This window comes from Ceratotherium simum, chromosome 1, assembly GCF_057802395.1.
Source record: "Ceratotherium simum simum isolate JZ-2026a chromosome 1, ASM5780239v1, whole genome shotgun sequence".
Lineage (NCBI taxonomy): Eukaryota > Metazoa > Chordata > Mammalia > Perissodactyla > Rhinocerotidae > Ceratotherium > Ceratotherium simum.
In genome coordinates, this window is record NC_141900.1 from 68,298,905 (window position 1) to 68,323,042 (window position 24,138).

Genomic DNA, 24,138 nt, shown 5'->3' on the forward strand with positions numbered 1-24,138 from the left:
ACAAAGGAAACTGTGAATTTAAAGGCTTATAAATATCCTTTCATATTATAGTGTCTCATTCATCATCCAAAGGACCTTGAGATGGAGGTGTTATTAACCTATATATATATTTTTACTTGCTGAGGAAGATTCACCCTAAGCTAAACCATCTGTTGCCAATTTTCCTCTATTTTGTGTATGAGCTGCCATCACAGCATGGCCCCTGATAGATGGATGGTGTAGGTCCGCACCCAGGAAGCAAACCTGGGCTGCCGGAGTGGAGCGCACTGAACTTAATCACTAGGCCACCAGGGCTGGCCCTAAACTATATTTTTTGCTAAGGTAAAGAAAACTATACATAGATGCAAAAGCCACAGCACCTATTCTGAGTGTATCTAAGGCTGTTGTTTTATTTCTGTCATCAAAGTCATTATCATCAGGCAATTAAGAAATGTAGGGCAATTTTGCACGGTGGAGAAATGTTAGAACTAATAGTTTAAAAATGTTTTCATGATTATGAAAAGAGCATTCTTATTATTGCATAAACTTGGGAAAACATTAAAAAAGTACAAAAGAAATAAAATTCACAATCCCACTGCCCAAAGCAACTACTCTTAAATACTTAAATATTCGATGTAGTCACTTTCAATAAATACATATATTCAGATTACATAGTAGAGGTCATAGTGTATAAACAGTTTGCTATAAACAGTTTGCCTTCTTTATTTATCACAGGAATTTTCTATTTTATTTAATATTTCTTCATAAGCATTATTTTAGTGGCATAGTAGGTCATATGGGTATAGCATAATTTACTTAACAGTTAAGTGCAAAAATCTCTTTACATCTAGTGTGTATATTTTGTACATATTGCTGGTATTGCTCTTAGTAATTCCTAGGAGAGGGATTACTGCCTTAAAGAGTGTGATTGCTAGTCATGAACTCGCCATACATTGCCAAATTGATTTCTAGGAATGTGGTCTCAATTTCAACTCTAATGAGCAGTGTCACCTCATCTTTGCCAGCATTGAAGATTGTCGCAGAATTTTACTTCACTAATTTTATAGATGAAAAGGATCTTGTTGTTTTAATTTTCATTTATTTGAAAACCATTGATGGCAAGGTCACTTTACCTTGTCAACAAAATTCATTAAAGGCACGTATACAAGGAGTATCTGTAAAGGGCAGTCTTGAACTAGCTGTTTCCGGCCAAGGATAAAGATCTGACAATCACAAGTAACTCCCAGTGGGCATGGTAAATACTTAAGAGCAAGGCGACTTGGGGATTGAATGCAAGAGAAGGTAGTTTAGCAGCAGAACTGAAGTGTGTCTGTTGTTTGTCAGCTGGCCTCTCTTTCTTTCACTTGGAGTCTTTTTTATTAAGTGAACAGTCGTTGAACGCCTGCTGGATGCCCAGCACGCCTGCACTAAGCATTCTCTAGCATTTGTTTCACAGCATGGATGCACAAAGCCCTCTCTGCGGAGGGTGAAACAAGGCCGGTTCTATAGAGAAACCAACAGCACTTGGTGATCTGGAGGGAGCCCCACCGGCAATGTTTCCTTTGGAGGCATTGAATTTAATCATATTCACTCTTCGTAATAGAAAATGAAAGTATATCTATCTTTCACCATTGTTTGTCCTTTTTAGAAAATGTTTTCTGCCCTTATTCTTTTCGTTTCAGATTACTAGTTAAAAATGTCATTATGGAATATTTGAAATACACAGCATAGCAGGGAGCAATGAACCCCGTGTATCCATTTCCCAGCTATGGCAATTTGACTCAGAGCTGCTCTGGTTTGATCTATTCCACCTCCCCCCAACCCCTACAACTGGATCATTTTGAAGAAAACCCCAGATATAACATCACTTTATCCATAAATATTTTGATATATCTCTAAAAGATAAGGATTCTTTTTTAAAAAAATATAACTATAATACTATTATCTTGCCCAAAACAATTCTTTAATATCATCAAATAGCCAGTAACTGTTCAAATTTTCCTGATTGCGTCACATTTTTTTTTCAGTTGGTTTCTTGAGTTGGGTTCCCAACAAGGCTTAGATATTGCTTTTGTTGATTTGTTTATTACATCTTTTAAAATCTAGAATTCTCTCCTCTCCCTCACTTTTCTCCAGCAGGCAGCTCTGGTTCCTTAAGTGAGAAATTGTATTTAAAGCCCACAATCTGGGTACTAGGGATGCTTTTTGTTATTGTGATGGTCATTACTTCTGGACGGAGTAATAGGCAAGTATTTTTGTTCTGCTTACACAATGATCTTTGATATTTATTTGTGTATATAACAGGATGAATTTATTTTCCTCCTGAGTTTCAGAACTTCATACCTGCTTAATGAAATATTCAATGTGTCTTTTATAACTAATTGTATTCTGGGTTCTTTAGGGTGAGAATGGGGATGGCTCACCACATGATGTGGTTCTCAAAATCTTCCTTTATACTCTGCAACACTCATTAATCAAAACGAAAAAAACAAAGCAGGGGAGAGACTGAAATTATTTGGAGTAAAATAACAGGGTGAGAGAGCTTCAAGGGTCTACTGAGATATTTCAAGTTCACTTCTGCATTTTGTAGCCAGATACACCAAGGACAGAGAGCTGACTTGCTCAAGGTGATCTAAATCAGTAGTGCTCAAATTTTAATATGGCCAAGAATCACCTGGAGAACTTGAGCCTCACCCCAGAGATCCTGATTCAGTTGGTCTGGATGGGGCCCTGGTGATGTTGATGCTGCCAACGCACAGACTAATGTTGAGTGGCACCAATCTGAATGTTTCTTGATGAACAACCAAAGTGAGCATTCTCTTAGCTATACCTCTGTTGAAGTACAGAAGAACTCAGTTTGAGCTACCTGGGTGCTGGAAAAATCAAGTCATGGGGTCCAGAGCAGGTAAATTGTGGGCTGGCTAAATGTGACCTATCAATTGTGATTTATGGAAATGGGTTGCCTCCACGAATCTATTTGATGTCTTCAAATTTTCATCACAGATTAATTCTGTTAGTTTAATTCCTCCTTTTAAAAATCAAGTCCTTAAAAAAAAATTCTACCTCTGCTGTCAAGTTTAAGTTACTGATCTCAATTTAAGCCTGTTTCAAACACCGCGAGGAAACGTGATGTCAGTCTCCTATCAGTAGGCAATCTTTCTCTGACATCGCACAGCTTCTGCCTGTATCTTCTCTTGGCCCTAAATACTTCCCACAAGATGTGTTCAGATATCCTTGAACAGGGAAGGATCCAGCAAACTAGGTATTCCAGAGATGCAAATTTTCAACTCTAGATAAAAGAGTACACTGATTACCTGAATAACAGCCTCAAGGTTTGATTAAATGCAGCCAGAAGTGTCAGAACTTTAGAAACCTCAGTCCTCTGTGTGTGGTAAAAATAGATGACAGATATCCCGAAAGGGAGGATAAATACGTTCACTTCACAACAACTTGGGAATCTCAGTCCAAGAGCCACCTATAGGACTTGAGAGTTCCTAGCGGCTTTGTAACTCTGCCTTGAGATCTATGTTCTTCACTTGCTGTCTGTTAATGGTTAAGCCGTAAAATCTGAGAATCCAAAGGGTACATCCTAGTGAGACAGAATCTCTCCTAGAGAGAAGTTTCAAGGAAAAGCGTGTGTGTGTGGGGGGGTGCATCACTGAGGGACTGAGACACTAGCTGGCCTTTGGGACACAAGGAAGAGAGGAGTGATAACAGTGACTTGTTTACCTTCATATTCCCTGGGCTCGCCCTAATAGGTGCCTATGTGTGGGGGAATAAGGACCCAAGAGTTCTTACTGGTAGTGTAGAGACTCAGGGTACTCACATGTGTGCCTGTGGGGGGTGGGTGAGATAGACACTAAAGAGTAGGAAAGAAACAAAGGCAAAAAGGGTAATATGGTGATCAATTTTGCCAACTTAATATTGCTTTTGTTTGGACCATAGAAATTAGACTGCCATTCACTCCTCACACAACCTTTCTCTGCTTCTCTGGATAACACAACAGGTCATGAATCAAAGGCCATTTTTCCAAAAAGCAAACCTGATACATGAAATCCATCAAAGAATGGTTACCTTTCTGGTGGCAATATATGAGCAGATGGGAACAACATTTTGAAAATTGCCTTCAGTTAGCTGCTGCCAGCAAAATGCTGTGTAATAAATCATCCCAAGAGTCGGTAGCATAAAGAGGCAGCCATTTATCTTCATGGACCTGTGTATTGGCTGAGGGTCAGCCAGTTGGTCTAGGCTCAGCTGGGTGGCTCTGCAGATGTCAGTTTGGCTTGCTCCCGCATCCGGTGTCTGCTGACTGAAGCTGGATCTCCCGGATGGTTTAGTTCCACTCTATGTGTCTTTCATCCTCCTCCTGAGACCAGGACCTAGCCCAGCATGCTCTTCTCTTGGTAATGGCAGAGGCACGGGGAATATGCAGAAATACCACATCTTGAGGTCTAGGCTCAAAACCAGCACACTCACTTCTACCTTAGTCTATTGGCCAAGGCAAGTCACCTGGCCAAACACAAAGTCAGGGGGCCGGAAATACATTCTGCTTCTGTGGTGAGAGAAACTGCAAAGTCACATGTCACAGGGTGTGTATACAGGGAGGGGTGAAGAATTGGGCAAATAATGCTCCTGCCATGAATATAGACATTGTGTTATCAATTCAGCTAAACGTTATTACATATAAGAAAATTCAGATACAATACCATTGGATTCTGATGCTAATTTATAATGCTTTCTTATAGATAAACTGTTAAAAAAAAACCTTAGCTAATAGGTCCAAGGCATATCTGTTAGGTTTTGTTTAGATTTCTCTTCCTCTTTTGCTGCCTAGACTCTTCTAATTTTTTTTTCTGTGGTCCACATGGTTCAAACGTTACACTTGTCTGCGTTGGGCCTTATCACTTAACGAAAGCTCCCAGACTCTATATGTGCAGTTGCTCCATCACTTTAAATACACACCATCTTCAATATATGCTGTCTTGTTGCTGAAGAACCTCCAGCTCATGGTGCAAAATGCCCATTAATTATATATTTAAGTGACTGAAACCTTATTTCTCTACTTGAATATTCTGTGTAATTTCACCTATCATTTATTAAGAAGCTCCTAATGCAAGCCTCTATACTGAGCCCTTTACCTCTCTGTTGTCTCATTTAATACTCCTGCAATATTGATAGTGCAATCTCCATTATATAAATGGGGGCACTGAACCCAGGGAGATTAAATAAATTGCTTAAGATCAAATTGGTAATAGTACCAGAATTCAAATACAGCTGTGTGGCTGCAAAGCCAGTAGTTTTTCTATTATTTTCTGTATGTCTTTTGTTTCATCATCCCCCACCCCTCCGGTTTTCCTAGATTTTTCTCTGAGGTAATGAAGGATAGGTTTTATGCCAGGTATTTTGGTGGGAAAGTTTGGTGGGATTCCTTTTTACTCTCTTGAGAGCTATGGGTTTGGCAGGGCATGTGTTATTACTCTCTATAAAGTTCAGGGGCTAATACTTTGAAGTGAAGAGATTTACACAGCCAATAAATGGCAGAGCTGGGACCCAGGCTCAGGCCATTTTTCTCCTATATCACTTAAATCACTATATTTAAACATGGTAATTGAAAAGAGTGATAGTTTGCAATTTTGCTAATGGAACTATCCAGTTTAACTTGATGCCAAAGGACTGTATTTTCCTATAAGGCTCTAGAAGAGTTTGGGAATAAGAGTGGGTGTTTCTCACATTGTAACAAAATAAAAGGTAAGTTGGTAGAAAATAGTTACTACGCACTCTCACAGTCTACTAGGGTCTAGAACGTTAGATTTATAATGAATTTTTTAGTAGCTTGGAACTCTTGGTAACTAACTGCTGGTTACACAACTTCTTGGGCAATTCAAGTTAAAGAATAATCCAAAAAGAAGCCAAACAAACTTGAATTTATCCAAATAAACTTGAATAAATCAAATTGGAGTTTCTTCCTTTACATTATCTTCATTTTCCAATGAACTTTTTTTACTGTAAAGATCTGGTTTAAGAAATTAAGAGTTTATTTTTCTTTGTGTTTTGATCTGTCATTTGTGTAGCAAGCACACTTACACCATGGTTTGTTACTATGATGTGTAGAAACAGGATGTAAGCTGTTCTATTCTTTGCAGTGGCTTCCCATTCATCTGCGTCTCAAGCATTAGGAGTTTCAGAAAACTCAATGAGTGCTGAGTTGGGTTCGTTTTATCTTCATGAAAATTGGAAAATGTAGTTTCTTTCGTGAGTATTATTCATCTTTATCCTGAATTATTCAAACATGTTATCACAAGAATTTTTGGTTATTGATATATTTCAGTTTTATGTTTTTAAGAAAAAGACCTCTAGATAGGGAGGAAAAGAAGGGGAAACTATTGAGATTTATGGAGTGGCCGCTCCGTGTCCAGCCCTGTGCTGGGTGCTTTACATAATTTATCTCATTATTGGTCTCATATTACAGATGAGGAAATGGCATTTTTATTAATGCAAACTAGATGGAACTCTAATTTAAATTTTTTACCAAACTTTGATGGGTTCAAAATTTGGGATTTTGCCTCCTGTTTTCTTTCCTGTTAGAACATATTTCCTACACCAGATACCGAAACGTCTGTAGCCAAGCGGTATCAGCATCATGAGCTTAATATATGTTGACTTCTGTTATGGTAGGAAAATGACCTCAACACGTCTAAGTCTCAGATATACACACTCCACTCTCTACAACAAGAGAATTTGCCTTTGCCCAGAATTCCCAGAAAGAGTCCTGAAATTCTTTCTGATGGGACCATCTTAGGTCATATGTCCATCTTGAACCAGTTATTGTGATTAGGTCTGAGATGCGGGTGAAATGTACTGCTCAGGTTACCTGCCCCCAAGTTTAGAATCCCATCTTTGGAGTTGAGACATGGGGTCAACTTCTTCAGAATGACATAGATCCTGAAATGGAAATGATGGGCTTTGAGGAAGGCAGAAGTGGAGTCTGAGGAGGCAGGCAAACCCAACTGTCCATGACATCATTCATTCTTTCAATGAACCATGTAGACAACAGTCTTGCTAAGAACTGTGGGGGAAACTGAAAAGAATTAGACATAGTTCCTGCGCTGGGTGTCTATATTTTGTTACGGAGAGGAAGGAGTTCATTAAGAACTATAATCAAACCTTGAAATGAGGTGAAATAAAAGTGGTACAACTATGAGCTTGGGAAAGACAATTACTTTTTGGGAGGAATAATGGAAAATTCTTGGAGGAGGTGAAAGATGACTTAGAGTATAAAGGAATAGTTTGGAATTTTTTTGGCTTGTGTGATATGTTGCTGAGAGAAATTGGGACACAGGAAAAAATAAGCTTTGTTAGGGAATAGAATGGGCAGAGGGATTAGAAGAATAAGTAATAGTCGGGGCTTTAGTAGAAAATTTAGTGCCCTAAGAACAAAAATTACCTTATTTCACTGTTTTATTAGAGATCAACTTGTTCAATAAGGATGGTCAAAAAAATTAGCATGTTAAGTATCATTTCCTGTTGGCTGAAAGTGGTAACTTCTGTATTCTTTGGTGAGTTAGTTCTGTTGCTCAGGAAGCCAGCACACTGCAAATCATATGTTTCTTTCAGTTTATATGGTTCCCTTCTTAAGAATTTCTATTTCTAAATGAAGATTCAACTTTATTTATTTGCTTATATCTCATTTGTTATAAAAGAGGACATAATGTTGCTGAACTATCTGCTAGGTTTTCAACTCAAATTCTTTGTATCTAAACATTAAAGGGAAAGCTTTACCTTGTAGACTGGAGATGGATAAAGTGCTTCCCACGGGGCCAAGGGTGTTATGAGCATTTTATTAGGGCCTAACTCTATTTGAGGTTCCCAGGAAGATATGTGGAATGTTCTCTAGCCAATGAGCCTCTATTTCCCATGATGGATATGATCAAAATAGAGCAAGGCCATGTCCACACCATGGACGTGTCTGATTACAGATGGGATTTCTTCCTAACTATGTGCATCTCTGACTAAGGTTAAAATTTACATCATTTCTTAAACACATAACCGTCAGCTGGGAATGTGGTCCAGAAAACGTGGATTGAGGCCTTGTGAAAAGAACTAGAAGCTGCTTTCAAATCTACAAAAGCGAAAAGGTATGCATCCTTCCTCTAGTTTAAAGCATATGGTCTAAAACAGAATCAGTAAAAGAGAAATACAAATATATCTCTCACTGTCACCTCCCATCCCCCCCAAAGTTAAGTAGATTGAGGACATCGCTGAACACCTAGGACTAGATAATCAAAGTCTTTGTGGAGGTTGTGTATTTGCTAATAGACACATTCAGGCTGTAATGGAGAAAACCATGTTGTTCATTAACAAACCTTTCAAAGTTTGGTGTCTGTCCTTTGTGGCTTATGCTATTGCATCCCCTGACATTTCCTGTCTCTTCCTTCTTTCCCCTACTCTCTTTCTACCTGCCAAATTTTTTCTATCCTTCAGTTCTATTTCAAAAGCAGCTTCTCCTGTGAAGCCCTCCTGGATTTCTCCTTCTCCCAGTTTGGCTTGTTCTCTCACTGCTCTGCTCTCAAGGCACTAATCTCATTCTACCTTCATGTATTTCTACTACATATATCTGCCTCCTTCACTAGGTTATAAGCTATCTCAGGGCAGGACTCTGTCTCCTTGTACTTTGTGTCCCTCATTCATTACTATGTAATCTTTACATATGTTTTGGGAAAACATATGCACCTTAAACTAAATATAATTTTTCAAAGGTAATAAATACACCAGGAAATGGGTCCCCTGGTCTCATAGCTTTGCAATGTATTCCTTCTTCTCTCAGGGATGAAATACATCACCATTAAAAAGTTCATACCTAGTAATGGAGATTAAAAGCCTTAAATTCAACAAATAATCAAGAAAATATTTAACCTTTACTATGTACATAGCACCATACTAGTGATGGACTAAATAGTCATGGTCACTGCCCTCGAGGAGATTCTTGTCTAGTGAGGAAAATGGTCAATCAATATACAAATTAACAGACACGTTTACAGTTAGACATTGTATTAAATGCTATGAAGAAAGTGAATGGTGATTCAGGATAAAATAGAAAATTTAGAGAAAATGTGGGTTAGAAAGTCATTTCTGCTAGTGAGCCTGATTTGAGACAAAGAGAGTGACACCCATTCATGGAACTTCTTGAAAAAGCCACTGGTAGGCAAAAGAAACATGGCATTTGCCCCGAGCAGGAATGAGAGATGAACTGGTACTAGAACCTCATCCACATGAGTCTTGGCCTGTCTGAGATCACAAGTGTGATAGGGAATGTAAACATCTCTCTGGCTCATAGGACCCTAGGGGATTTTGTTAAGTTTTGGATGCCCACCAGCAGCATGGAATTTGAAGGTACAGTATCTCAAGTCGAGCTCAGATTCATAATACTCTTCTATGTTAGGCTCCCCTGATGAATATTGTGTGTGTTTGGGGGTGGGGACAGGGGGGACATTATAGAGAAGTGAAGAGTAACCTTTACTATTTGTAGAATGGGGAGTCTCCTCAGATGATCTTAACTTTCTCCTGTAATCTGGAGAGGCTGTGGTATGGAGCATAGCCAATTTCTACTTGAAAATGTCCACACAGATCTGGGTGGTTCTGACATTACAGATCCAGATGTTCTGCCACAATTCAGACTTCCTTCTCCTGGAGATCATGCAAACACCAAAATAATATCCACCTGTCTTAGTTTCCTAGGGCTGCCATAACAGATTGCCACAATCTTGGTGGCTTAAAACAACAGAAACTTATTCTCTCACAGTTCTGGAGGCTAGAAGTCCAAAATCAAGGTGCCAGCAGGGTGGCGCCCTCTGAAGGCTCTAAGGGAGAATCCTTCCTTGCCTCTTTCAGCCTCTTGGCAGCTCCAGGCACTCCTTGGCTTGTGGCTGCGTAACTCCTGTCTCTGCCTCTCTCTTCACATGCCTTCTGCTCTTCTCTCTGTGTGTCTCTTCTCTCTGTGTCTTTTTTAAGGATATTTGCCATTGGATTTAGGGCCCACACAGATAATCCATGATGACCTCATCTTTTTTTTTTTTTATTGTTTATTTGGATTATATTTAAAGCAACTGAATGTGTAACAATTTTTTTTTATTGTGGTACCATTAGTTTATAACATTGTATAAAGTTCAGGTGTACATCATTATACTTCTATTTCTGTATAGGCTACATCATGTTCACCACCCAAATAATAATTACAATCCATCACCACACGCATATGCCTAATCACCCCTTTCGCCTTTCTGCCTCCCCTCCACGCCTCTGGTAACCACCAATACAATATCTATCTCTATGTGTTTGTTTGTTGTTGTTTTTATCTTCTACTTATGAGTGAGATCATACAGTATTTGACCTTCTCCCTCTGACTTATTTCACTTAGTATAATACCCTCAATGTTCATCTATGTTGTCACAAATGGCTGGATTTCATCGTTTCTTATGGCTGAGTAGTATTCCATTGTGTATATATACCACATCTTCTTTAGCCATTTGTCCCTTGATGGGCACTTAGGTTGCTTCCAAGTCTTGGCTATTGTGAATAATGCTGCAATGAACACCAGGGTGTGTGTATCTTTATGCATTCGTGTTTCCATGTTCTTTGGATAAATACCCAGCAGTGGAATAGCTAGACCATATGGTAGTTCTATCCTTAATTTTTTGAGGAATCTCCATACTGTTTTCCATAGTGGCTGCACCAGTTTGCACTGCTGCCAGCAGTGTATGAGAGTTCCCTTCTCTCCACATGCTCTCCAACACTTGTTGTTTCCTGTGTTGTTAATTATAGCCATTCTGATGGGCGTGAGGTGATATCTCATTGTAGTTTTGATTTACATTTCCCTAAGTTAGTGATGTTGAACATCTTTTCATGTGCCTGTTGGCCATCTGTATATCTTCTTTGGAGAAATATCTGTTCAGGTCTTTTGCCCATTTTTAAACTGGGTTGTTATTTTTTTTGTTGTTGAGATGTATGTGTTCTCTATATATTTTGGAGATTAACCCCTTATCAGATATGGTTTACAAATATCTTCTCCCAATTGTTAGGTTGTCTTTTTGTTTTGTTGATGGTTTCCTTTGCTGTGCAGAAGCTTTTTGGTTTGATGTAGTCCCATTGGTTTATTTTTTCTATCGTTTCTATTGCCCAGTCACACGTGGTACTTGAAAATATGTTGGTAAGATCGATGTCGAAGAGCGTACGTCCTACATTTTCTTCTAGAAGTTTCATAGTTTCAGGTCTTACATTCAAGTCTTTAATCTATTTTGAGTTCATTTTTGTGTATGGTATAAGATAACGGTCTACTTTCATTTTTTGGCATGTGGCTGTCCAGTTTTCCCAACACCATTTGTTGAAGAGACTTTCCTTTCTCCATTGTATGTTCTTGGCTCCTTTGTTGAAAAGGACATCTATGTTCATAGATGTGTTGGTTTATTTCTGGCGTCTCGATTCTATTCCATCGATCTGTGTGTCTGTTTTTGTGCCAGTACCATGCTGTTTTGATTACTATAGTTTTGTACTATATTTTGAAATCAGGGAGTATGATACCTCCAGCTTTGTTCTTTTTTCTCAGGATCACTTTGGCTATTCGGGGTCTTTTGTTGTTCCATATAAATTTTAGGATTCTTTGTTCTATTTCTGTGAAAAACATTGTTGGAACTTTGATATGGATTGCATTGAATCTCTAGATTGCTTTAGGAAGTATGGACATCTTAACTATGTTAATTCTTCTAATCCAAGAGCACGGAATATCTTTCCATTTCTTTGTGTCTTCTTCAATTTCTTTCCACAATGTTTTGTAGTTTTCAGTGTACAGATATTTCACCTCTTTGGTTAAGTTTGTTCCTAGGTATTTTACTCTTTTTGTTGCAATTGTAAATGGGGTTGTATTCTTAATTTCTCTTTCTGCTGCTTTGTTGTTAGTGTATAGAAACACAACTGATTTTTTTATGTTGATTTGGTATCCTGCAACTTTACCGTATTCATTTATTATTCCTAAAACTTGCTTGGTGGGTTCTTTAGGGTTTTCTATATATAAAATCATATCCTCTGCAAATAGTGACAGTTTCACTTCTTCCTTTCCAATTTGAATATCTTTTATTTCTTTTTCTTGCCTTATTGCTCTGGCTAGGACTTCCAATACTATGTTAAATAGGAGTGGTGAAAGTGGGGTTGGTTCCTGTTCTTAGAAGGATAGCTTTCAGTTTTTCACCATTGAGGATGATATTAGCTGTGGGTTTGTCATATATGGCCTTTATTATCTTGAGGTAGTTTCCTTCTATACCCATTTTATTCAGAATTTTTATCATGAATGCATGCTGTATCTTGTCAAATGCTTTCTCTGCATCTATTGAGATGATCGTGTGATTTTTATTCTTCATTTTATTAAGGTGGTGTATCACGTTGATTGATTTGTGGATGTTGAACCATCCCTACATCCCTGGAATAAATCCCACTTGATCACGGTGTATGATCTTTTTAATGTATTGTTGTATGTGATTTGCCAGCATTGTGTTGAGGAGTTTTGCACTGATGTTCATCAGTGATATTGGCCTGTAATTTTCTTTTTTTTTACATTGTCCTTGTCTGGTTTTGGTATCAGGGTAATGTTGGCTTCATAGAATGAGTTAGGAAGCTTCCCCTCCTCTTCAGTTTTTTGGAAGAGTTTGAGAAGGATAGGTATTAAGTCTTCTTTGAATGTTTGGAAGAATTCACCAGGGAAGGCATCTGGTCTTGGACTTTTATTTTTGGGGAGGTTTTTGATTACTGTTTTAGTCTCCTTACTGGTGATTGGTCTATTCAAATGCTCTATTTCTTCTTGATTCAGTTTTGGAAGGTGGTATGATTCTAAGAATTTGTCCATTTCTTCCAGATTGCCCAATTTGTTGTCATATAGCTTTTCATAGAATTCTCTTATAATCTTTTGTATTTCTGAGGTGTCCATTATAGTTTCTCCTCTTTCATTTCTGATTTTACTTATTTGAGTCCTCTCTCTTTTTTCTTGATGAGTCTAGCTAAAGGTTTGTCAATTTTGTTTATCTTTTCAAGGAACCAGGTCCTGGTTTCATTAATTTTTTCTATTTTTTTTTTTTGTTTTGGTCTCTATTTCATTTGTTTCTGCTCTAATTTTTATTATTTCCCTCCTTCTACTGATTTTGGGCTTTGTTTGTTATTCTTTTTCCGGTTCCTTTAGATGCACTGTTAGATTGTTTATTTGCGAATTTTCTTGTTTGTAGAGATAGGCCTGTATTGTTATAAACTTCTTTCTTAGAACTGCTTTTGCTGTATCCCATAAATTCTAGGATGTCATATTTTCATTTTCATTTGTCTCCAGGTATTTTTTGATTTCTCCTTTGATTTCTTCATTGACCCAATCGTTGTTCAGTAGCATTTTGTTTAATCTCCACGTTTGTGGCTTTTCTGACTTTCTTCCTATAGTTGATTTCTAGTTTCGTACCTTTGTGGTCAGAAAAGATGCTTGGTATTACTTCAATCTTCTTAGATTTATGGAGACTTGTTTTGTGGCCTAATATGTGATCAATCCTGGAGAATGTTCCATGTACATTGGAAAAGAATGTGTATGCTTCAGTTTTTGGATGGAATGTTCCATATATATCTACTAAGTCCATCTGTTCTAGTGTGTCATTTAAGGCCAATGTTTCGTATTGATCTTCTGTTTGGATGATCTATCCATTGGTGTAAGTGGAGTGTAAAAGTACCCTACTATTATTGTGTTACAGTCTATTTTTCCTTTTATGTCTGTTAATAATTGCTTTATATGTTTAGGTGCTCCTAGGGTGGGTGCATAGATATTTACAAGTGTTATATCCTGTTCTTGGATTGTTCCCTTGATCATTAGGTAGTGCCCTTCTTTGTCTCTTGTTACAGTTTTTGTTTTAATGTCTATTTTGTCTGATATGAGTATTGCTACCCCAGCTTTCTTTTCATTGCCATTTGCATGGAATATCTTTTTCCATCCCTTCACTTTCAGCTTGTGAGTGTCTTTAGTTCTGAAGTGTGTCTCTTGCATGCAGCATATATATGGGTCTTTTTTTTTAATTCAATCAGCCACCCTATGCCTTTTAATAGGAGCATGTAGTCCATTGACCTTTAAAGTAGCTATTGATAAGTATGTACTTACTGCCATTTTTTAACTTTTTTTCCTCTGTGTTTTGGTAGTTCCTTTCTGTTCCTTTCTTCTTCTCTTGCTCTCTTCCCTGGTGGTTTGATGGCTTTCTGTAATATTGTGTTTGGGTTCCTTTCTCTTAGTTTTTTGTGTATTTATTATAGGTTTCTGGTTTGTGATTACCATGGGATTCATATATAGTAACCTACATATATAGCAATCTATATTAAGTTGAGGTCTCTTTAGTTTGACCTTTCTCTGAAAGCTCTATTCTTTTACTCCCCTCCTTCCACATTTTATGTTTTTGATATCATATCTAACCTCCTTTTTATGCATTTGTATCCATTACCCTCTTATCATGGAAATAGATATTTTTTTCCTATTTGTGGTCTTCTCTTTGCCCCTTAAATAAGTCCTTTTAGCATTTCTTGTAGGACTAGTTCTTGGTGATAAACTCCTTTCATTTTTGCTTGTCTGGGAAATTCTATCTCTCCTTCCATTCTGAATGATAACCTTGCTGGTTAGAGTATACCTGGCTGTAGTTTTTTTCCTTTAAGCACTTTATATATATCGTGCCACTCTCTTCTAGCCTGTAAGGTTTCTGCTGAGAAGTCAGCTGATAGCCTTATGGGGTTTCCTTTGTATGTAACTTGTTGTCTTTCTCTTGTGGCTTTTAGGATTCTCTCTATCTTTAATTCTGGACATTTTAACTATGATGTGTCTCAGTGTGGGCCTCTTTGGGTTTATCTTGTTTGGTGCTCTCTGTGCTTCTTGTACTTGGATGTCTGTTTTCTTCCTTAGGTTAGGGAAGTTTTCAGCTATTATTTCTTGAAATAGATTCTCTGCCCCTTTGTCTCTCTCTTGTCCTTCTGAGACACATCTAACACAGATGTTAGTGTGCTTGATGTTGTCCCAGAAGTCCCTTAGACTGTCCTCACTCTTTGTAATTCTTTGTTCTTTTATCTTTTCAGCTTGGGTGACTTCCTCTAGTCTTTCATCCAGCTCGCTGATCCATTCTTCTGTATCCTCTACTCTGCTTTTAAGTCCTTCTAGTGAATTTTTCATTTCCAGTATTGTCGTCTTCATTTCTGATTGGTTCTTTTTTATATCTTCCATTTCTTTGTTGATGTTCTCACTGAGTTCATCCATTCTTCTCTCCAAATCAGGGAGTATCCTTATGACTCTTTGTTTGAATTCTCTGTTGGGTAGATTTCTCATTTCTGTTTTATTTAGTTCCTTTTCTTGGGTTTTGACCTGTTCCCTTACTTGGAACGTGTTCCTTTGCCTCCTCATTTTGCTTCTTTCCCTGTGCTCATGTCTATGTATTAGGTAGGTCAGCCACATCTCCTGATCTTGGAGAGGTAACCTTATATAAGTGATGCCTTATGAGGCCAAGCAGTGTGCTTCTGCATTGTCACCAGTTCCAAATGTTCCAGGAGTGACCCCTGTGTGGGCTACATGTGTCCTTCTGTTGTGGTGGGGTTGCTTTTGCCATAGGTGCCCAGGGAGGCTGAGCTGTCCCCCGGCTGGCTGGTTGCAATGCTCAGCTATGTGTAGTTGTGGGCCCTTCAGTCTCTTTGTCAGGTATGGGGAACAGCCAGCACAGTTGGCTGCAAGGTCTAATTGCACATCTCTGTTGCAGTTTTTCTATTAAGTGAGTAGGCCCTCAATGTGGCTGGTTGTTAGGCTCAGGAGCTTACAATTGCTATGTGTCTGGGGCCTATAAGCCTCTTGTCAGCTCTCTGAGGATTGCAGCTCGGTAGGGCTGGCCTCAGGCACGGGAGCACCCACTTGTTTCATGCTTTGAAAAGTGGGGCCGATCCCCTATGCAGCCGTTTGAGAAGCACAAGTCTTCTGCAGCTGACAAACCCCACCACCCACAGGGCCACACACACAGTCAACACAGTCCTACCTTGTATGCACGCCCCGACCCCCTGAAGTGGACCCAGTCACTCCAAGGCAGGAGCCCACTCACTCTACCAACACCCCACACTCTCTACCCACTCCTTGCACATGCCCTGCCCCACAGAGGTGGACCCACTCACCAGGCTGCAGAGAATCTAGGTAGCTTGCTTAGCAGGCCCACAAGTTGCCCAAGGTCTTGTTGTTTGGTGGGGCCCGTTCCTAAGGCAGGCTGTTTTCCTTGGTTGAATTGGATTAAATCAGTGCTCTAGTGGGTTGGGCGGACCCTGGGCTACCAGGCCACAGAGAGAACTCCAATGGTGTTTGCCAGCATGCCCACACTAGGTCAAAACAATGGCCGCCACCAATGTCCCAGTCCCTTGAGAGGTCTCACCTCTCACTGAGATGCACTCAGAGCTTATCAGGTGAGTCTCTTTCCTCCAAAGGACTGTGCACCTTTCTGGTGATTTTAGATTGCTTTCTGAAATGGGTGAATTTGTGCATAGTCCCTTTAAGAGCTGGCTTTAATATCTTTGTGACCCAGCTTTTCTGGGGGTATTCCCTGTTGTTGTTAGTAGCCCGCAAAGCCAGATATTATTACACTCATCTCGGTTGTGCTTGGTCCAAAAAAATGCCTATAGCGGGAATGTTCCCGGGTTCAGTTCCCCCATTCCTCCAGGGAAGGCTGTGTACCTTTGTGTTGCTCCTGGGTAGCCATGAAGCATTGTGGCTTGTGAAGGTGGCATTTTTTTCTCTCCAGAAGGGAATTTCTGCCTCTTCCACCTCAATTAGGATTGTCGTTTGTTGCAGGGGTTCCTCTTATCCAGTTTTCAGTTCTCTCTCAGGGGTAATTTTTCTAAGAGTAGTTGTAAATCGGCTGTGTCCGTGAGAGGAGGTGAGTTCAGAGTCCACCTATGCTGCTGTCTTGACTTCTCCTCCAGGATAATCTCATCTTGACATTGCTCATATAATTATATATGCAAAGATGCTTTGTCCAAATAGGGTCACATTCATAAGTTTCTGAGATTAAGACTTGGACATATCTTTTTGGGGGCTGGCCACTGTTCAACCCCACTATAACATCCTACTCAGAAAATATGGGAAAGGCAAGACATTTCTACTCTCATTTTACATAGCAGTTGTAGCTATAAATAAATGAATATAGAATATTAACAGCAATACTAGGATGTCATCTGAGATGAAAAAACATCATCCAGGGGAAAATATTCAGGCCAAGTCAATGACAGAGGTTTGAGAGCTCTAGTAAATGCCTTTCCCCCTTGGCCAGTCTTGGAACTTTAAGGTCCATGTCCTTTTTGAGTACTCTATTTTAAAGCCCTTCAGGGCTGAGGGTAACTCTGTGGCCAGAATCCAGAGAAGCTACTGATATTGGTATATGGTAGCTTTAAGAAGCTAAAGGGTGAACTGGAATCTCAGAAAGCAGTGCCTTTGGCTGTTTAGTAACCAGAACTATCACAAAATAGTTCTGTTGTTTGAGCCTAAGGTGGAAGTCTGAGTGCGCTAAAAGATGGAGTAAGATATGACTGCAAAAGCCAGGTCTTTGTTAAATTACAGAATGTCAGGATTGGTCATCTTATCTGACCATCAGTTTCAGTGATGAGTTTTCTGTACAATAATCTGCCAAGAAGTTTTCTGATCCTCTTCCTTCATCCAGCATTAATGGTTAGTAGCTTCTTCTATCCATTTCAACTTCTTACATGGATCTCACCCAGTGTTTAATAATGGACAAATTGGTGGTCCTCTTCCTGTAAGAGGATCAAATGCTCCTAGCTACTTAGTTCCTCTCTTCAAAAATATTGAAACTTATCCTTTGCCACACACGTCTGAGAGCCATGAGTCACTGTTGTAAGAGGGGACTAAATTGTCCAATCTTAGAGTTCGCCTTGGTCATGGTTAGAATGTGCAGTTCAGAGGCAGCTGAGTAGCAAACCAAGAGAAAAGGGGCTGAGAATTAGATGGGAAACTGAGGAAGTTATTGGCACCTCCTCCTACTCTGGGGATTTCTGCAGGAAATTACTTCAGCCCATGTGGGATGGGACAGAGGAAAAACTTTAAGGGAAGAGGTGAGGCAATGAGAGTATAAGGCAAAGCTTGAATCCTTTCAGAGGTTCCATTAGAAATAAGGCAAAGACAAAGGGGAGCAGGAACAGCCCTTGGAAATGCGCTGGCAGAAATAAGAGAGGAAGTAGGCCCTAAAGAAGTTCAGAGCCAGGCTGCAACCAATATTTGAGGGGCCAGCTGGTCCTAGGAGGATCATTGATCAGAGAGCTACATCTAAATTGACGTGAGGGCATGAAGTGAAAGGAAGGAGTGTCAGAGTGAGGGGAGATGGATGGGGTTCAGGAAAGCTCAAGACCCAGAGGGGGCTGGGAAGCAAACCAGGAACCAGGTGAAAAGCTGTCAGAAGAGAGGCACGGCGTGACTAAAGTCTGGCACTACTAGGGAGAGGGCTGTGTCCCAGCTCATCCAGGGATCCCTGGGCCCAGAGCAGCCAGCACTTACAGATACCAGCCCCTCATGCCCATCAACGGCTAGACATGGCCCTCCTTGGGTTAGATACATCTAGGGTTGAGCAGCTGATTAGGGCCCATCATAATAATCTCTCAGTGTGATGTCCAGTCTCAAAATGGGACAGTTAAGGACTTGTAGTTCAAAAAGTGAAAAAGAATGAACAAAAGGGCTCAGGACTCTATCTTTAGGACAAATTAAATTTGGGTAATTAAATTTTAATGTGGTTTTGTTTTTCTATTTTATTGCAATCTGATGAACTGCTTCTCAAACATTTATTGGCTTTAGAGGATATCAAGTGGGCCTATTTTGATAGTCTTTAAGAAGACTTCTCCAAATCTTCTGCTAGTATTCAAATTAATTGCCTTTAAATACCCTAGCAACTAGTCATAGAGATATAAACAAGTGCAATGGAGAAACAAGGACCAATTGTCTAGGAGAATCCCCGGCTCAGAGGAGAGCAGGGATGTGGCAGGGATGGAGTGTCCACTTTTTTTCTCAGGGGGCAAACTTCTATACTGCTGAAGCCCTATGAAGTGGCGCTCAATATTCGGGCTTTATTGCCGGCACTTGTTAGCTGATTAAACCTGGAAAAGTTGTTTAACTTTCCGGAGCCTCAATTTCTTCATCTGATATTTTGTATAAAAATACCCACATCCTAGACTTCTTGGGAGGATTATAAGTAATGAATGTGAAATTTCCATCATAGTGCCAGGAACCAAGGAAGCACTCAGGACACGGCAGCTATCATTACCAATAAATTGTGCTCGAATGGACACGCCCATTGTTGATGAGAAAGCATAAACCCAGAGGTACCTGGGACTGAAAATGTGATGAGCATGAGCCTTGGCAGATTAGCTTGGCTAATTTCTCAGTAACTTTGACTTGAGGAAGGTCTTACTGCTCTGAGTAAGCTTATACCTCACATTAACCTTGGAGATATGGTGTCCTCCAACCATAGATGTTGGTTAATTCTCAAATGAAATGCCATCTTTCTCCTAATAAAAAGGCTCAATATTCTCCAAAGTCGTTTTCCAGTCCTAGTCCTCTCCAGGTGTTCTGTTGGCTGTGGCATCTTGACTTGTTAGCAGATTATATTGGGCTCCAAGACAGAAGTCAATGATTTTTCCAGAGCTCTCTTTAGATGTGAAGTAAAGGCACGATTTGAACAGGAGAATACCTGTAGAACTTCTGGAAGAGTCTTCTTTCATCGTTGGCTTAGCTTGCTGAGGGTTGACTGTGTGGTGTAGGTTTCAAGGGACAATGATTTGCTGGAGGACAGTGTTTACCCACAGCCCCTTGTTTTGCTCATTTCAGAATTCTGTGAGTAAAGATTGCTGTAAAGAACAGTGACTAAAGATTCTTGCTTGATTTAAGTCATTTGGATAAAGTATTTAAAAAAAGTGCTTGGTAGGAATATCTTAAATTAGAAAGCAGGAATAAAGTTTTTATTTTAAATGAATATTTTGTATCTGTCAACGTAAAGCAATTTGGCACTATTAATCTAGATCCACAAATATTCGTATGTCATATGACCACTCTTTTCTTGAATACCACCTTCTGGAAATAATCCAAAATATATAAAATGCTTAATTCACAAAAATGTTTATCATAGAGTTATTTATAACAACATTAAGTTAGAAACACCGCTTTGCCGAAAATTTGGTTAAATAACATTGAAGATGTCCATTTGATGGGATGTTCTGTAGTCATTTAAAAGTACAGAAACTTCAAGGCTAAGTATTTTGATACATTACTATGAAAAATACGGGTTGAAAATTGAGGTACAATGTGATTATAACTCTCTATCTCACTAATGTAGATACATAGAAAGACACTAGCAGAAAATATATTAAAATATTTAAAAGAGTGGAAAAAGTCTGTCCATCTTCTAATTTTTCTTTAATTTCTTTAATTTAGTTGCCTCTTTTTGTAATAAAATAAAAAACAGAAACACTGAGAAAAGAAAAGGGGATAAAACTCTGACAGTTATTGTGAAGAAAAGAAGATAATGTAGAAGAAGATGAACAATTTGAAAATTAAACACAAGAAATGGTCATAGTGGTGCAGAAGGGAACAGTTACTAGCACTGCTGAACACCAAGTTTTGTCTGTCTACAGCCCTCCTCCCTTTCTGGTTACCCACCGTGTTGTTTCTCTGTCTTTGGGGTTGGGTGGATTAAGTAGGCCAAATCATGTGGTGGGGGTGGCAAGAAGACCACAGTAGCACTGGGCACTTGGAAGTTCCAGGAACAGAATCCCACAGACTTACCCTTTCATGAGAACAAAGCACAATCCTTGGGCAACAAGATATTTCTTTGAAGCAATATTTCCAGTAAGAAGATGGGGAACATACGTGAGGATCAGAATTCACAGCACATTTTAATACCTACAGACCCACAGATCTGTGCAAAACTCTCTCTGGAAATGGAAAGCACTCACAGACTACTTATTCTGTAAAAAGCAGGTGGTAAAATAGGTATAAGGTAGCTTACAGAGCGGTGTGCCTCTCACTCTGTACAAACACAAAGCCTCTGAGTTTCAACCTCATGGGGCTCCGACCTCAGCTTTCACTTCCCTTATGGGTAACCAGAAGTTGTAATGTCAGAAACAATGTTTAACTCTGCAAGTGCCTGCAGAAATAATAACCCAAACCCAGAATGCCGTTGTTGGTTGGAATTGATTTTTTTGGTCAGTGAGGCTGGAGATCTAACTTTACTTGAAACTGTCTAAGCAAGATTTTTTTTTACAGTGTTAGTTGAAGACCCAGGAGATTCCTTTCCAACTTCAGAAATAGGGTAGGCAAAGGAAGATGACTGCGAGAGAGTGCAACCATGAAAAAAATTGTGGGGGACTTTTTAATATGTTACTTAGGCATATAATTCTCTCAAATGGATTTCTTTAGAATTGACATTTCTGTTTTGTTGTTTTCGACACTGCTTCTGATATTTTTAAACAATTTTTTTTTAGCTACCCTGAGGTGATCCTTAATGTGGAGCTGTCATTCCAGAGTCTTTTCTCAAAATATTTTGGATAAAATGCTGCTTGATTCTTCCCAGAGTGATTAAAGTGAATGCTCCTATTTGTTTAAACAAACATAACAAAATGTAATTTGTTCTAAGGATATCTCAAAGACAGGGAGCCATCTGTCCACCAACAACCTTTTCTCCCTGTTCTGCCTCTTTTAGCTGGGGCTGGGTATTCATCTTGGCTCCTAACTGGTGTCCTTGAAGAGGGGCACATGGGGGTAGGAGGAAAGCATGGCTCTGCCACTGAGAAGCTGCCTTTCACTTCTCTGGGCCTCTAGAGTCATTCTGTGGTAGTGCTGGGTCATAGGAGCAGTTCTGGACTGGAACAGAGGACGTGAGATTCAGTTAGTGACTACTGTGTTAGGTAAGGAAGGTTCCTGTGTGGGCTACTGCGTCTTCCTCAGTTTAAATGGTGTGTTGGATGCAACGATCTCTAGGTTTCACTCTAATGCTAAGATTTTGTGATTTTGGCTTCTGATCCCTGGCACAGGTGTTCCTCCAGCCCTGGAGGCACAATGGTGGATTATACAGCTTTCAGGGATCCTTCATTTCTGGGGGCAAGGGTGGGTATGGAGGACAAGAAAAAGTGAGATGACAGTGATAAGCTCTATGAAGAACATGACTGGGTAGGGCTTGTTTTGTAGTGTTGAATGATCAGGAAGCTGAGTCTACCCACAATCCCATCTCTTCAGGGTGCTGTAGGAGGAAGTGAATCCAAGGATGGAGTGGGAAGCAAAGAGGAATGAAGAATAAAGTCGGAGGGACCAGGCCTTTTATCATGAGCCTGGCCAGGTCACCCAAAGCTTACTGGCACTGTGGCTGCCAAGCTGTCTAGCCAGGGACCTGTGAGTTCTACTTCACTCCTCTGCTCCCAACACAAAGGCAGCCACGTAGCATCATTGATGCTCTGTCTTAATTCTTTGCCTTTATCAATGATGATTCTCTCTCTCCTTCCTCATCCCCAGATGCTGAGTTCAGACACGGTTTTTTACTCTTTCTCTTTCAATAATGACTTTATTGAGATATAATTTATGTACCATAAAATTCACTGTTTGAAAGTGTACAATTCAGTGGTTTTTAGTATATTAACAGAGTTGTATATAATTTCTCTTTTTTGTAAGTGGAGGAAGGAACAATATAAATGGTATATATTGATTATTATTTTAGATATGTCTGGACTTGTTTCCTTTTTAAATTTGTCTACTTACCATGTTTTCTTGATTTTTTTTTCTGTTTTATTTTTTTCCTCCCTGCCTTTGCTTGCATTTATTGAGTTTACTGTATTCCATTTTTCCTTCTTATAATTTGCAAGCTACACCAACTTCTATTCTCCAAGTGATCATTCTTTTCATTGAGAGTTTAAACTCATTTTTTTGGTTTCTCTACAGTTAAATACTATCTTTAACCTCCTCCCCAATGAGACAAATATCTTAACATACAACTCCTTCCTTTTATTTTCCCCATTCCCATCATGTTGAAACCATTGAGCATTTTAGTTTTGTGGGGCCAGTAACATTTTAGATTTAATTGTGTTTCACTTATAATTTGGTTCACTACTATATTTTTGGTATCCCATGTATCTTTTTTCATTTTGCTGGAATATACTTTAATAATTCAGGGAAGATCTGAGAGAAGTAAACTTGATGAGTGTTCATGTATCAGAAAATGCCTTTCCTCTTCTTTTCGTCTCGAACACTTGTTCAGTTGAAAGCAGAATTCTAAATTTACAATCATCTTTCAAAACCATTCATATTTTTTCTAGCATTCAATATGTTCAAAGTCTGATGCTAAATTGTTTCTAATTCTTTTATAGATTATTTGTTTTTTTCCTCTACAGAAACTTTTAGGATGTTTGATTTCATTCATTCAACAATTATTTATTAAGAAACTATTATCTGAGAAGCACTGATCTGGGTGCTGGAGGCAAACAAAAGAAAAAAACAGAATGCCTTGTCCTTGAGGAACTTGAATTCTAGTGGAAAGAGCAAGAAGACAAGCCAACAAACAAGTAAAACATAGGGTACATCAGTGATAAATGCTGTGGAGCCTAATAAAGGAGGAAAAGGGGATGAGGTGTGCTGGTGGAAGTGGCTGAGTGTTGACAGTTTAAATATGAAAGCTGGGAAAGGAATCACTGAAGTGACCTTTGGTCAGAGACGTGAAGTGGGTGAAGGAACAAGCTGTGCAGATATCTGGCGGAAGAACACTCCTGAAGAGGAAACTTCCTGTGCAAAGGCCTGAGGTAGGAAAACACCAGAGATGTTTGAGGAAATGCAAGGGGTTATTACGTATAGTTGGAATACACCAATGGAAGAGAGAGCTGTAGGAGATAAGATCAAAGAGCATGTGGGGGAGGAAGGCTTAAATTCTGTAGGGCCTCATAGACCATTTTCCAAATTTTGATTTGACTCTGAGTAAAATAAGCCATTAGAGGATTGTGACAAGAGGAATGACATCTTCTGAGCTACATTTTGAAAGATCACTTTAGTTGGTGGGTTGGGAATACACTATAGAGGAGATGAGTAAAAGAAGGGAGAATTCAGGAGTT

The 24,138-nt window shown here is 39.3% G+C and overlaps 1 protein-coding gene across 3 annotated transcripts in view; it reads left to right on the plus strand.

The window, feature by feature from the left end:
* The window catches only part of GPR141 (G protein-coupled receptor 141), a 64,302-nt gene that overhangs the window by 15,869 nt on the left and 24,295 nt on the right, over positions 1 to 24,138 (plus strand). Inside the window, exon 1 of one of the 3 annotated variants that reach the window (XM_087435382.1) lies at positions 8,016 to 8,114. The exons of the other annotated variants lie outside the window; for them this stretch is intronic. The gene's annotated coding sequence lies outside the window, so the exon portion shown is untranslated. Of the gene's footprint in view, positions 1 to 8,015; positions 8,115 to 24,138 lie in introns of those variants that run through there. 3 annotated transcript variants of the gene reach the window in all.